The sequence below is a fragment of the Ranitomeya imitator genome, chromosome 1 (assembly GCF_032444005.1).
Source record: "Ranitomeya imitator isolate aRanImi1 chromosome 1, aRanImi1.pri, whole genome shotgun sequence".
Lineage (NCBI taxonomy): Eukaryota > Metazoa > Chordata > Amphibia > Anura > Dendrobatidae > Ranitomeya > Ranitomeya imitator.
The window spans coordinates 954,739,241-954,752,222 of record NC_091282.1 but is presented as its reverse complement, the minus strand read 5'-3'; the positions used below and the strand labels follow the sequence as shown (position 1 = coordinate 954,752,222).

General features: G+C 40.2%; 1 protein-coding gene across 1 annotated transcript in view; it reads left to right on the top strand.

Annotated features, from left to right (window-relative positions):
- The window catches only part of DKK2 (dickkopf WNT signaling pathway inhibitor 2), a 253,508-nt gene that overhangs the window by 103,942 nt on the left and 136,584 nt on the right, over positions 1-12,982 (top strand). The window lies entirely within an intron of this gene.

Sequence of the window (12,982 nt, the reverse complement as noted above, 5' to 3'; positions counted from 1 at the left end):
AGATGTTAGTGTCATTAGGGGGGGAGACAAAAAAGCAGAAACTGTAGAGGGAGTGTGTTATGACCTGTTGGTCAGGACAATAATGGACCTGGTGTTTAAGAGCACACGGAATGACCTGATAGTTACTGATAATAAGGACGAGCTCTGGGACGTGGGAACTCTGCTGACCGCAATCCCTAAACCTATCAAACACACTAGAAATAGCCGTGGATTGCACCTAATGCTCCCTATGCAACTCGGCACAGCCTAAGAAACTAGCTAGACCTGAAGATAGAAAAATAAAGCCTACCTTGCCTCAGAGAAATTCCCCAAAGGAAAAGGCAGCCCCCCACATATAATGACTGTGAGTAAAGATGAAAATACAAACACAGAGATGAAATAGATTTAGCAAAGTGAGGCCCGACTTACTGAACAGATCGAGGATAGGAAAGGTTACTTTGCGGTCAGCACAAAAACCTACAAAAAGACCACGCAGAGGGCGCAAAAAGACCCTCCGCACCGACTCACGGTGCGGAGGCGCTCCCTCCGCATCCCAGAGCTTCCAGCAAGCAAGACAACAAATTAAATAGCAAGCTGGACAGAAAAATAGCAAACCAAAGAAATACAAGCTGGAACTTAGCTTCTGATGGGAAGACAGGTCACAAGAACGATCCAGGAGTGAACAGACCAATACTGGAACATTGACAGGTGGCCTGGAGCAAAGATCTAAGTGGAGTTAAATAGAGCAGCAGCTATCGAATTAACCTCGTCACCTGTGAAACTCAGAAACACCCACCAGAGGAAGTCTATGGACAGAACCAGCCGAAGCACCACCCATGACCACAGGAGGGAGCCCGACAACAGAATCCACAACAGGAGTGGACCAGAACTCAAAAAACAGAGCTGAGAAGTGGGGTCATTAATTCTAAGGGTCATGTAGATGTGCTGAGAAATGCTGAATGAGTGATAATAAGAACTTTACAGCAAATGTGTTCCTGATTTCCACTGGCAATCTCACGACACACTTGCAAATGCTCTTTCTTTGGATTATTGGATTGCTTATGTGGAAACAAACATCACTTTTGTGAGAAGCACAGTTCCCATTATAAACAGGAAATACAGTATGTTGACAATAACATGATACTGTATGGGGACAGATTGGCTTATCTCAATACACCTTAACAGTGAGTGGACATTAAACAAGATAGCGATTTGGCTGTTTTTCCTAGGATCATCTAGAAAATGTGTCATGAACCTAGCGAACTTACCAGTAATGGTCATCAATGGTCATGTAGGAGGTTGGCCTGCTAGCATTCTGTTTGGGCCACCACCTTCCCGATGATGATAATGATGATAATCAAGCTGCATGGTTTGCTCTGTAGAGTCTCATGAGGCTACGGAAAAATAACTTTGTGAAGTGGTAGTTTGGGCTGGTGCGTTCAAACGCGGGAAGCTGTAGTTGAGTTTTGCAGAGATGATTTGGAGGACCTTTGTGGGCTGTTAGAATCCAAATTGTGATAAGTGAGATTGTGATCCTGAATTAATAGTTCAGATCTGTACTAAACTGGACAGGGTGAAGTAGACATTGTAATAGTTGGCATAGTTGTAGCTCTTGAGATTCAGGTTCAAGATGGCAAGGGTACTTTTGATAATTGTGAATTTGGAGTGGGCTTGACATAAGACCTGTTTTATTAAAAGATTGCCTGCTGGATGGAATCTAGTAATGAAATTATGTGTTTGAAATGCACCCAAGTGAGCAGAAATTGGTACAGAAAAGCAGTGCCTTTAAGAAGCAGGCAACTGAGTTAACAAGACAGAGCCATTGGGAGTAGGGTCTGTGTTTCACATTGTTGCCTGATATATGGTAGAGTCTGAGAGATTTCAGTAAGATTGGTTACACATTATTGAGAAGAACAAAGACCTTAACTGGGAGATTATATGATTTCTTCTGCATTCTATCAGTTTGGTTTGTTGTGTCACATTCAAGAATTATCCGTTATAAGATTGTCAAAACCGCTAAGTGATGATGGCCAAAATGTCAAAATTTCCACTGTATCTGCCTTTGTGCAGTAAAGTTAAAATGCTGTACTTTAACTGGCCTGCAATATTCTTTTGTATTTAAGTGGAACCACTCAAGAACCTGGCCCCTATATTCTGTAAATCTAAATTTACTAGATATTTAAGGTATCTAAGCTTGGAGGAATGCTTAGGAAAGATAGAAACTACAACCATATGAAGTAGTTTTACTACTATTACAAACATCTATAACTTATTAAAGTAGGCAAGTCTTCATCTGGGGAAAATATTCAATTTAATATCTTAGCCATGTACCTTAATATGGTTGCTTAATCATAGTGGCTTGTTGGTGACCTCCCTGTTATCAAACACCCAAAACATATGGACCCACAAGCTACCCCCATTATTTGAAGAAACTATGGGAAATATACATTGTAGTAGATCATCTCACTCAGTTGTTCATGGAGGTAGACACAGGAACATTGCGGCTTTAGGAATGCACTAGGTTTATTTAGATACAACCTAAACCAAGGTGAAACACAAAGTAAAGGTAAATGAAATCTCCTATGATCAAAGCTAAATAAGCCCAACTTTTCCAACCTCTTGTTATATAGGAGGCCATTAGAGATGAGCAAACTAAAATGCTTGGATGCTTGTTGCTCAAACTGAGCAATTCCTAATGCTCAAATGCTCGTTTTGAGCAGTGCGTATAATGGGAGTCAATGGGAAATCCGATCATTTTTCCATCAGATCCTACAAAGAGGACTGGGAGGCATTGAACATGTTGAAATGGATGGACAAAGTGCTGAATGGAAGGAAAACAGCATGAGGAAGAAGCCTGGAAATGTTTCTGTATCCCTGATTGCTGCTGAAAACAATGGTGTCACACTTTTACTCCACTTTAAGGGCTGACAAAAAAAAAACATTCAAAATTGACAAGAAATTGGAGCTTATATGAAAAAAAATGTTAAGAAACATTATTTCCTGCATAATTCCTTTTATATAAGGCAAAATTTAAAAAGGAATTTAAAAAATTATTTAAGTAAACCAAAATTTAAATTTTTAGCAAAAATATGGACAATTCTGTGTAATTTATAATTATTATTATTATACATTTTTATAGCGCCATTTATTCCATGGCGCTTTACATGTGAATACGGGGCAAATATAGACAAATACATTAAACATGAGCAGATAACAAGGCACACGAGTACATAAGGAGGGAGGACCCTGCCCGCGAGGGCTCACAGTCTGCAGGGGGTGGGTGAGGATACACTAGGAGAGGGAAGAGCTGGCTGTGCGGATTTATGAAGGAAGCAAGAACTGCTAAAAAAATGTGATGTAACAGGGACTAAGATACACCCTGTATTATACATAAAGGAGAGCCTCATACACATTATGTTCAAATTGTCAGGTATTAATACTTCGAAACTCATAAAGACTATACACAAAGTGCAAAGCCTTGCAAAAATTACAAGCAGGGTCCATACACCCTTGAAGGCATCAACTGAAGTGCCTTAATCTGATATTGTGCGTAAAGTATAGTTTTGGTATGCCTACACTAATAAAAGTTATGCACAGTGCAAAGCCTGCCAAAAATTAGAAGCAGGGTCATCCATACACCCTTGAAGACACCAACTCATTCAAATATGGTGAGCAAAGTATAGTTGTGGTACTCCTAAACTCCAAAACGTTATTCAGAGTGCAAAGCCTTCCAAAAATTACCAACAGGGTCATCTATACACCCTTGAATGCAACCACTGGCCTCATTAAAATTAAGAAAGTGTACTGCTGTAACAGGCAAATTTTGGGTTTTATTTCAAACCAATTAAATTTCACAGAAAGCAGCTTCTACAGGAAATATTGATCAAAAATATTTTGCGAACTGCCCCAGGCCTAGTGTTTTGTAAACTTTTTTTTGACTCATCATAATTTTATACAAAGCACGTTAAACTGTATGAAAAATTGAATCTATAAAAAATTTTTAGACTTTAAGATACCAGCAAAATGTAGCAAGAATGGCGTTACAGTGCATGCATGAATAATTGATTTCCTATACATTTTTTAAGGATTTTTGTGAATTTAATATACCAGCGAAATGTCACAAGAACCGCGTTCCAGTATATGGATGAAGCATTGAATCTCTAAATATTTTTTCAAGGTTTTTTTTAATTTACAAAATGTAACCAAAAGCACATGATACTATATGAATCAGTAATTGGGGAGTAATTTGGGGGAGTTTTATATAATACCGAAATGTAACAACATGTAAGACTGTATGAATAATTGAATCCAGACAAACTTTTCACTGCTTTTTTGTAGTGCTATATATACTACCGAAATTTACCCAAGAACATGTTATACTGTATGGATGAGCAATATATAGCAGAATTTTTTTTTCTATTTGTTTTGAGGGTTAGATACCACTGAAATGTACAAAAGAAGAAGTAATAATCTATGGATGAGCAATATTATACTAATAGATTTTTAAACAATTTTTTGTTCAAATTACCCTAGACCACAGAATAATGTATGGCTGAGAAATTTAACCATGCAAAAAAATTTAACACTTTTTTGGAGTTTTCTATGCCACAGAAATGTACTCAGACCCCAGAATGGTGTATGGGTGAGAAATTTAGCCAAACAAAATTTTTTAGAGTGTTATATATCACAAAAATCTATCCCAGACCATGAAATGCAGTGTGGCTGAGAAATTTAACCCAGAAAAAATTTGATTGCTGTTTGGAAGTGCTAGATATCCTAGAAATGTACCCTGCACCACAGAATACTGTTTGGGTGAGTAGTTGAACCCAGAAAAATATTTAAACGCTCCATTGTAGTATTAGACATACAGTGCCTACAAGTAGTATTCAACCCCCTGCAGATTTAGCAGGTTTAATAAGATGCAAATAAGTTAGAGCCTTCAAATTTCAAACAAGAGCAGGATTTATTAACAGATGCATAAATCTTACAAACCAAAAAGTTTTGTTGCTCAGTTAAATTTTTATAAATTTTAAACATAAAAGTGTGAGTCAATTATTATTCAACCCCTAGGTTTAATATTTTGTGGAATAACCTTTGTTTGCAATTACAGCTAATAATCGTCTTTTATAAGACCTGATCAGGCCGGCACAGATCTCTGGAGTTATCTTGGCCCACTCCTCCATGCAGATCTTCTCCAAGTTATCTAGGTTCTTTGGATGTCTCATGTGGACTTTAATCTTGAGCTCCTTCCACAAGTTTTCAATTGGGTTAAGGTCAGGAGACTGACTAGGCCACTGCAACACCTTGATTTTTTGCCTCTTGAACCAGGCCTTGGTTTTCTTGGCTGTGTGCTTTGGGTCGTTGTCTTATTGGAAGATGAAATGAAGACACAGCTTAAGATCCTTGATGGAGGAGCGGAGGTTCTTGGCCAAAATCTCCAGGTAGACCGTGCTATCCATCTTCCCATGGATGCGGACCAGATGGCCAGGCCCCTTGGCTGAGAAACAACCCCACAGCATGATGCTGCCACCACCATGCTTGACTGTAGGGATGGTATTCTTGGGGTCGTATGCAGTGCCATCCAGTCTCCAAACATCACGTGTGTGGTTGGCACCAAAGATCTCGATCTTGGTCTCATCAGACCAGAGAACCTTGAACCAGTCAGTCTCAGAGTCCTCCAAGTGATCATGAGCAAACTGTAGACGAGCCTTGACATGGCGCTTTGAAAGTAAAGGTACCTTACGGGCTCGTCTGGAACGGAGACCATTGCGGTGGAGTACGTTACTTATGGTATTGACTGAAACCAATGTCCCCACTGCCATGAGCTCTACCCGGAGCTCCTTCCTTGTTGTCCTTGGGTTAGCCTTGACTCTTCGGACAAGCCTGGCCTCGGCACAGGAGGAAACTTTCAAAGGCTGTCCAGGCCGTGGAAGGCTAACAGTAGTTCCAGAAGCCTTCCACTTCCGGATGATGCTCCCAACAGTGGAGACAGGTAGGCCCAACTCCTTGGAAAGGGTTTTGTACCCCTTGCCAGCCTTGTGACCCTCCACGATCTTGTCTCTGATGGCCTTGGAATGCTCCTTTGTCTTTCCCATGTTGACCATGTATGAGTGCTGTTCACAAGTTTGGGGAGGGTCTTAAATAGTCAGAAAAGGCTGGAAAAGAGATAATTAATCCAAACATGTGAAGCTCATTGTTCTTTGTGCCTGAACTACTTCTTAATACTTTAGGGGAACCAAACAGAATTCTGGTGGGTTGAGGGGTTGAATAATAAATGACCCTCTGAAAAGACTTTTCACAATTTAAAAAAAAAAAAAACAAAGAAATAACATTCTTTTTTGCTGCAGTGCATTTCACACTTCCAGGCTTATCTACAGTCCAAATGTCACAATGCCAAGTTAATTCCAAATGTGTAAACCTGCTAAATCTGCAGGGGGTTGAATACTACTTGTAGGCACTGTATATACACCTGATACCACATAAAACTGTATAGTTTGTAATTTATTTAACCCAGCAGAATGTTTAAATTCTTTTTTTATTTATACATCACAAAAATGTAATCCATACCACGGCATACTGTATGAATGAGAAATTTAATCCAGCAAAACTTTTTTATGCTTTTTTGAGTGTTATATATCACAAAAATGAACCACAGAATATCGTATGCCTGAGAAATTTAACCCAGCAAAATTTTTGAATGCTTTTTTGCAGTGATAGATTTCACAGTACTGTACCCCAGGCCACAGAATACAGAAATAATGGGCAAGTAATTTAATCCAGATCATTTTTAGACTCTTTTTGGAAGTGTTAGATATCACAAAATACCATAATCCTAAGAAATTTAACCAAGACCTAATTTATTAGGTCTTTTTTGCAGTGATAGATATCACATTAATGTGCCCCAGACAATGGAATATTTTATGGGTGAGTAATTTAACCCTGAAAAATGTATTAACACTTTTCTGAAGTGGTAGATACAGTATCAAAATAATGTACACCAAATCATGAAATACTGTATGGGTGAGAAATTTAACCAACAAAAATATTTTATGCATTTTTGGAGTTTTAAATATCATAACAATGTACCCAGAGCATGACATTCTCTGTGGGTGAATAAGTTAATTCAGAAAAATTCAACACTATTTTGGAGTGTTTATAGAACACCAAAATGTACCACAAAGCACGTAATACTCAATGGATTACACAATATATTCAATGTTTCACACTCAAAAAAAATGCCGTAGCTATATATTTTGCAAAGGACTGTGCAGCCCTAATTCCTGTCTACAGACTGTTGTCTGCCACTATCCCTGCTCATGCAAATCTCACTCCCTCCCCAGACTAAATGCACAAATGTATTTGATACAAACAGCAAAGCAAATGATTAGCCCTTAGAATGGCTCTCGGTATAATGGTTCAGCTTCAGCACCATTATCAACAGTACAGGACTCTGATGTGCTGTACTATGCACAAACATTTGCCTGACCAAGCACTCTCTCCATCCAATACAAACTGTCACAGAGTTGTGCAATGGCTTCAGTGTGGCAAGCTGGGTGGTGTCTATTCTTTAAGAACCCTTGATGATGTCACACAGCCAGCCAACTGCAGTAATGCAATTATCAGTGATGTGCGGGCAATCCCCTCATGCTTATTGGCTGTGTAACAGGAGCCAAACATACAGGGTAGGGATTTGAGCTTTAAATCGAGCACCAACCTATGCTTGTCGAATAACGAGCACATCCGAGCACCCAGATACTCGAGCGATGTCCGAGTATTACCGAGCATCTTCGCTCATGCCTAGAGGCCTTCCATCCCTTGTGATAATCTAGTTGCCCACCTTTGAACTGACTCTAACTTCTGTATATACTTTTTAAAATATGGAGCCCAGAACTAGATCCCATATTCTAGATGTGGCCTTACAAGAAGTTACACAGGCCCACTTGTCACATGGTGACTGTATAATATCTTTGTACACTTGTAGGCAGGGCCGGTTTTAGGAAAAGTGGGGCCCTAGGCAAAGTTTAAAATGGGGCCCCAAATGCTAACATATTGCACATCACACAAAAGCATTTTGGTTTTATTTACATGCGCGGATCTCAGGCCGCTAAATGAGTTTGATCGACAATACTGAAATTGTTCAACGCTTGTTTCCCGGCCTCTTTCCACCAGCTGAGGAATAATGATGGGACAGAACGATCACTAATAGATCACTAACAGACCACATACAGTATCATGTTATCAGCAGCACATCTACAATTTACACCGGCGATGTCCTGCTGAGAACAATGATTTTTGTTCCAGCAAAAACAGTCTGAATATGCAGCATTTTACTTGTTTAGTAAAATACGCCCCATAGTCCTCCATATATTATAATGTGCACGACAGTCCTCCATATAATATAATACACTCCCTATAGTCCTTCATATATTAAAATACACTGCTCAGTCCCCCATACAGCATAATACACTCCTCATAGTGCTCCATATAGTATAATGCACCGCCATAGTCATCCATGTAGTACAATTCACTTCCCATAGTATAATGCACCCCATAGTTCTTCATATAGTATAACGTATTCCCCATAGTCCTCAATACAGTATAATGCAGCCCACATATAGTATAATGCAGCCACCACCCTACAGAATATAATGCAGCTACCCCAGAGCATAATGCAGCCAACCCAGAGTATAATGCAGCCACCCCATAGAATATAACTCTCTACTAATCGGCCTCCCTCTTACCAAACTCTCCCCGCTCCAATCTGTCCTGAATGCTGCTGCCAGGATCATATTCCTCACCAACCGTTACACCGATGCCTCTACCTTGTGCCAGTCATTACACTGGTTACCCATCCACTCAAGAATCCAGTACAAAACTACTACCCTCATCCACAAAGCACTCCATGGTTCAGCACCACCCTACATCTCCTCTCTGGTCTCAGTCTACCACCCTACCCGTGCCCTCCGCTCCGCTGATGACCTCAGGTTAGCATCCTCAATAATCAGAACCTCCCACTCCCGTCTCCAAGACTTTACACGTGCTGCGCCGATTCTTTGGAATGCACTACCTAGGATAATACGATTAATCCCCAATCCCCACAGTTTTAAGCGTGCCCTAAAAACTCATTTGTTCAGACTGGCCTACCGCCTCAATGCATTAACCTAACGATCCCTGTGTGGCCTATATTAAAAAAAAAAATAATTAATTAACTGGTTCATGCAGCTTTACATGAACACCCAAGCCTTACACTATGGCTGGTCCGAATAACTATAGCAATTGTTACCATCCACCTCTCGTGTCTCCCCTTTTCCTCATAGTTTGTAAGCTTACGAGCAGGGCCCTCACTCCTCTTGGTATCTGTTTTGAACTGTATTTCTGTTATGCTGTAATGTCTATTGTATGTACAAGTCCCCTCTATAATTTGTAAAGCGCTGCGGAATATGTTGGCGCTATATAAATAAAAATTATTATTATTATTATATTATTATCCCCCCTCATACTTTAATGAAGCCCCCCTCATAGAGTATGATGCAATAACCCCTCAAAGAATATAAATATAATACAGCCGCCCATAGAATATAATATAGCCCACCTCCCCACAGAATATAATGCAGCCCCATCAAAGAGTATGATGCAATCATCCCTCATAAAATCTAATACAGACCCCCATAGAATAGAATACAGCCCACTTCCCCACAGTATATAATGTAGCCCCCATAGAATATAATGCAGCCCCCCATAGTATATAACACAGCCTCCCCATAGAATATAATATACCCCCATAGTATATAACACAGCCTCCCCCATAGAATATAATATACCCTCACAATAGTATATAACAGAGCCACATAGTATATAACACGGCCTCCCCATAAAATATAATATAACCCCCATAGTATATAGCAAAGCCCGCATAGTATACAGCACAACCCGCATAGTATATAGCAAAGCCAGCATAGTATATAGCACAACCCGCATAGTATATAGCAAAGCCTGCATAGTATATAGCAAAGCCCACATAGTATATAGCACAACCCGCATAGTATATAGCACAACCCGCATAGTATATAGCACAACCCTCATAGCAGATAACACAGCCCACATAGTAGTATACAGTACAGCCCACACAGTAGTATACAGCACAGCCCACAAAGTAGTATATAGCACAGCCCACATAGTAGTATACAGCACAGCCCACATAGTAGTATATAGCACAGCCCACATAGTAGTATATAGCACAGCCCACGTAGTATACAGCAAAGCCCACACAGTAGTATATAGCACAGCCCACATAGTAGTAAGCAGCACAGCCCACATAGTAGTATATAGCACAGCCCACATAGTAGTATACAGCACAGCCCACATAGTAGTATATAGCACAGCCCACATAGTAGTATATAGCACAGCCCATGTAGTAGCACATGCTGGCAAGGCTTTGTGAGCAGTAGAGTCCAGCTTTGGAATACCACCTCCAACACACTCGTATGTATTCGGATAAGTCTCCGTACATAACAACTGAAGAGTAGGCATGGATGTCTGACATTTGTGTGGTTCTCCAAGGCTTTGAGAACTTCACAAAGATGGCGAGCTGTTAAGATAACAAAATCAGTGCAACGGTCCTGCTGCCTACTTAAACAGTCGCTGATGACAATTAAACAAGAAGTTTTCCATGCGGTTCAGGTGGGAAAGGAAGAAAACATGAGGAAGGGAGATACTACCCAAATTTGCCCCATCTCATCTGGTCAGCACAAATTGTATAATAGTAAAGAGGTGGAGGCTGAGGAGGAGGAATTTTAATCTGGTAGCTAGCACCACAGAGGCTAGTACCCACACAACCTTCAGTCTGTCTCTCCTACGTGGATGGGGTGAGGAGGAAGAGAGGGAGGAGTAGATGGAGAGTTATCATCATGATGGAGATAGAACAGTGTTTGCTGTAGGGAGCTTGTCACATATGTCCAACTTTATGTACGGCTGCCTTTCCCATGACCCTTGCATTACATTTATCTTGGCCAAAAAAGACTTTTGGTTGTTTACCCTGCTAGGCCCATGCTACAAGGAGAACTTTGACATCTCTTATTCCTGAGCTGGTGAGGTCGTTTAATGTAGTGCTCTACCAGAAGGTTATTGTAGAAAATATATTGAAAAAATTCCTATCAGACAATGCTAGCACCAGGGGACAAGCTTCCTTGCCCAACCAAGGAGAAAAAGAGAGGAAGACACATACCAGGTACAGCAGAGGCAGGGGTACACTGTGAAATGCCTGGGTAAATTTCATGACACCCTCCCAGCATCCATACCCTCATGACCAGGTATTTTTGAGTGAAAAGTTTTAACAGATGGTCAATACCTGGCTGATCAAACCAGCGTACTCCCTAATTCCTCTGTGACCTTCAGCAATTGGGTCTCAATGCTGAACACCTAGCATGAGTTTTAGCGCCACTAGGGGTGTCAAAACAGACATTTTTGTCTGTCAACAGAAAGTCCTGACAGGCTCACTCTGATAACAATATCCAAACCTGGCTTAGACCCAACTTTTCCACGCCACCAGATGACAGCAGCACCTAAAGTGTTTTTAATCTTCTAAATTTGAATGAGGCTCGCTAGTTGTTACCTTCTAGAGTCTATGGATGACCCTACTTATAATTTCTTCATGGCTTTGAACTTTTTGCAAAGTCTTTATGAGTATAGAAGTACCACAACTACACTTTTTTCTCAATATTTAAATGAGACAAGACAGTTGGTGCCCTCAAGGGTGTATGGATAACCCCGATTGTAATTTTTGGCAGAATTTGCATTTAGTGCAAAGCCTTTATGAATCTAGGAGTACCAATACATGACAATTTGAACAGAACGTGTATGAGGCCCTTTTTATGTCTGCTATAGGGTGTATCTGAGTTCCTCTGAGTCCCTAATTTTGGGCACCTCTTGTTTACTTCATAAATTACATTGAAATTTCCTATTTTTTCTGAAAAATGTTAATATTTTAAAATTTTGCTTTATATACAAGTCATTATGCAGGAAATAATATTTCTCATCAATTTGGAATATTTTATTATTGTCAGTTCTTAAAGTGGAGTAAATGTGTTACACCATTGTTCTCAGCAGCGATCTGGAAGTCAGAGATGCTTCCAGGGGTACTTCCATTCAGCACTTTTCCAACCATTTGAATATTTTCACTGCCCCCCCCCCCCCCCCCAAGTAATGAGCCTCTAGTGAATATATAACATCTTGATAACATGCATGGAAAGTTTCATGTAACAAACGTCAGTGTGTTTCTGGTGCATGAAGCATTGATAATCATGATTCAAGATTTTACATATTCACCAATAAATAAATATTTTATGTCTGTGAAGCTGGATAATCCTTTATTTCTTACTGTTGTGCTCTGGCAGAAACACTTTCTGTGCTATGGACTGGATTGGAGCTAAGCAAGGTGAGCGGGATTTCCTTTCTCCTCCTCTCCCTTTCTACCTTCTACACAGAATCTTATCAGTTGCAACTGTCATGTCCTTTGTAGAGGAGGTAGAAGAGGAAGGAGCAGCTAAAGGAAAAGGTCCTCCACCATGTTTCTCAATCTCCTGTACATAGACTCTTATCAGCAGTAACTGTCATCTCCTATCTCATTAATGTAATATTTTGTCTTCACTGAATACAGATTTTAACTTAACAGGAAAAAAAGGCAGATTTCACTTATAAGAAATATTACAAAACTTCTTATTTTAATGTGTACAATTGATTAATGAAATAAAAATTAAAAGTATGGTTACTCTTTAACCCTTTTCTGCCATCCGACGTACTATTTCGTCCATGTGGCCTGCGCCTTAATCCCCATGGACGGAATAGTATGTCATACGCGATCAGCCATGCTCACGGGGGAGCGCGGCCAATCGCGGCCGGGTGTCAGCTAATTATCACAGCTGACACCCAGGATTAAGTTTCAGGAGTGGCATTTTAACCCCCGGAACACTGCGATCAAACAAAATCGCAGCGTTCCAGTGGCGTA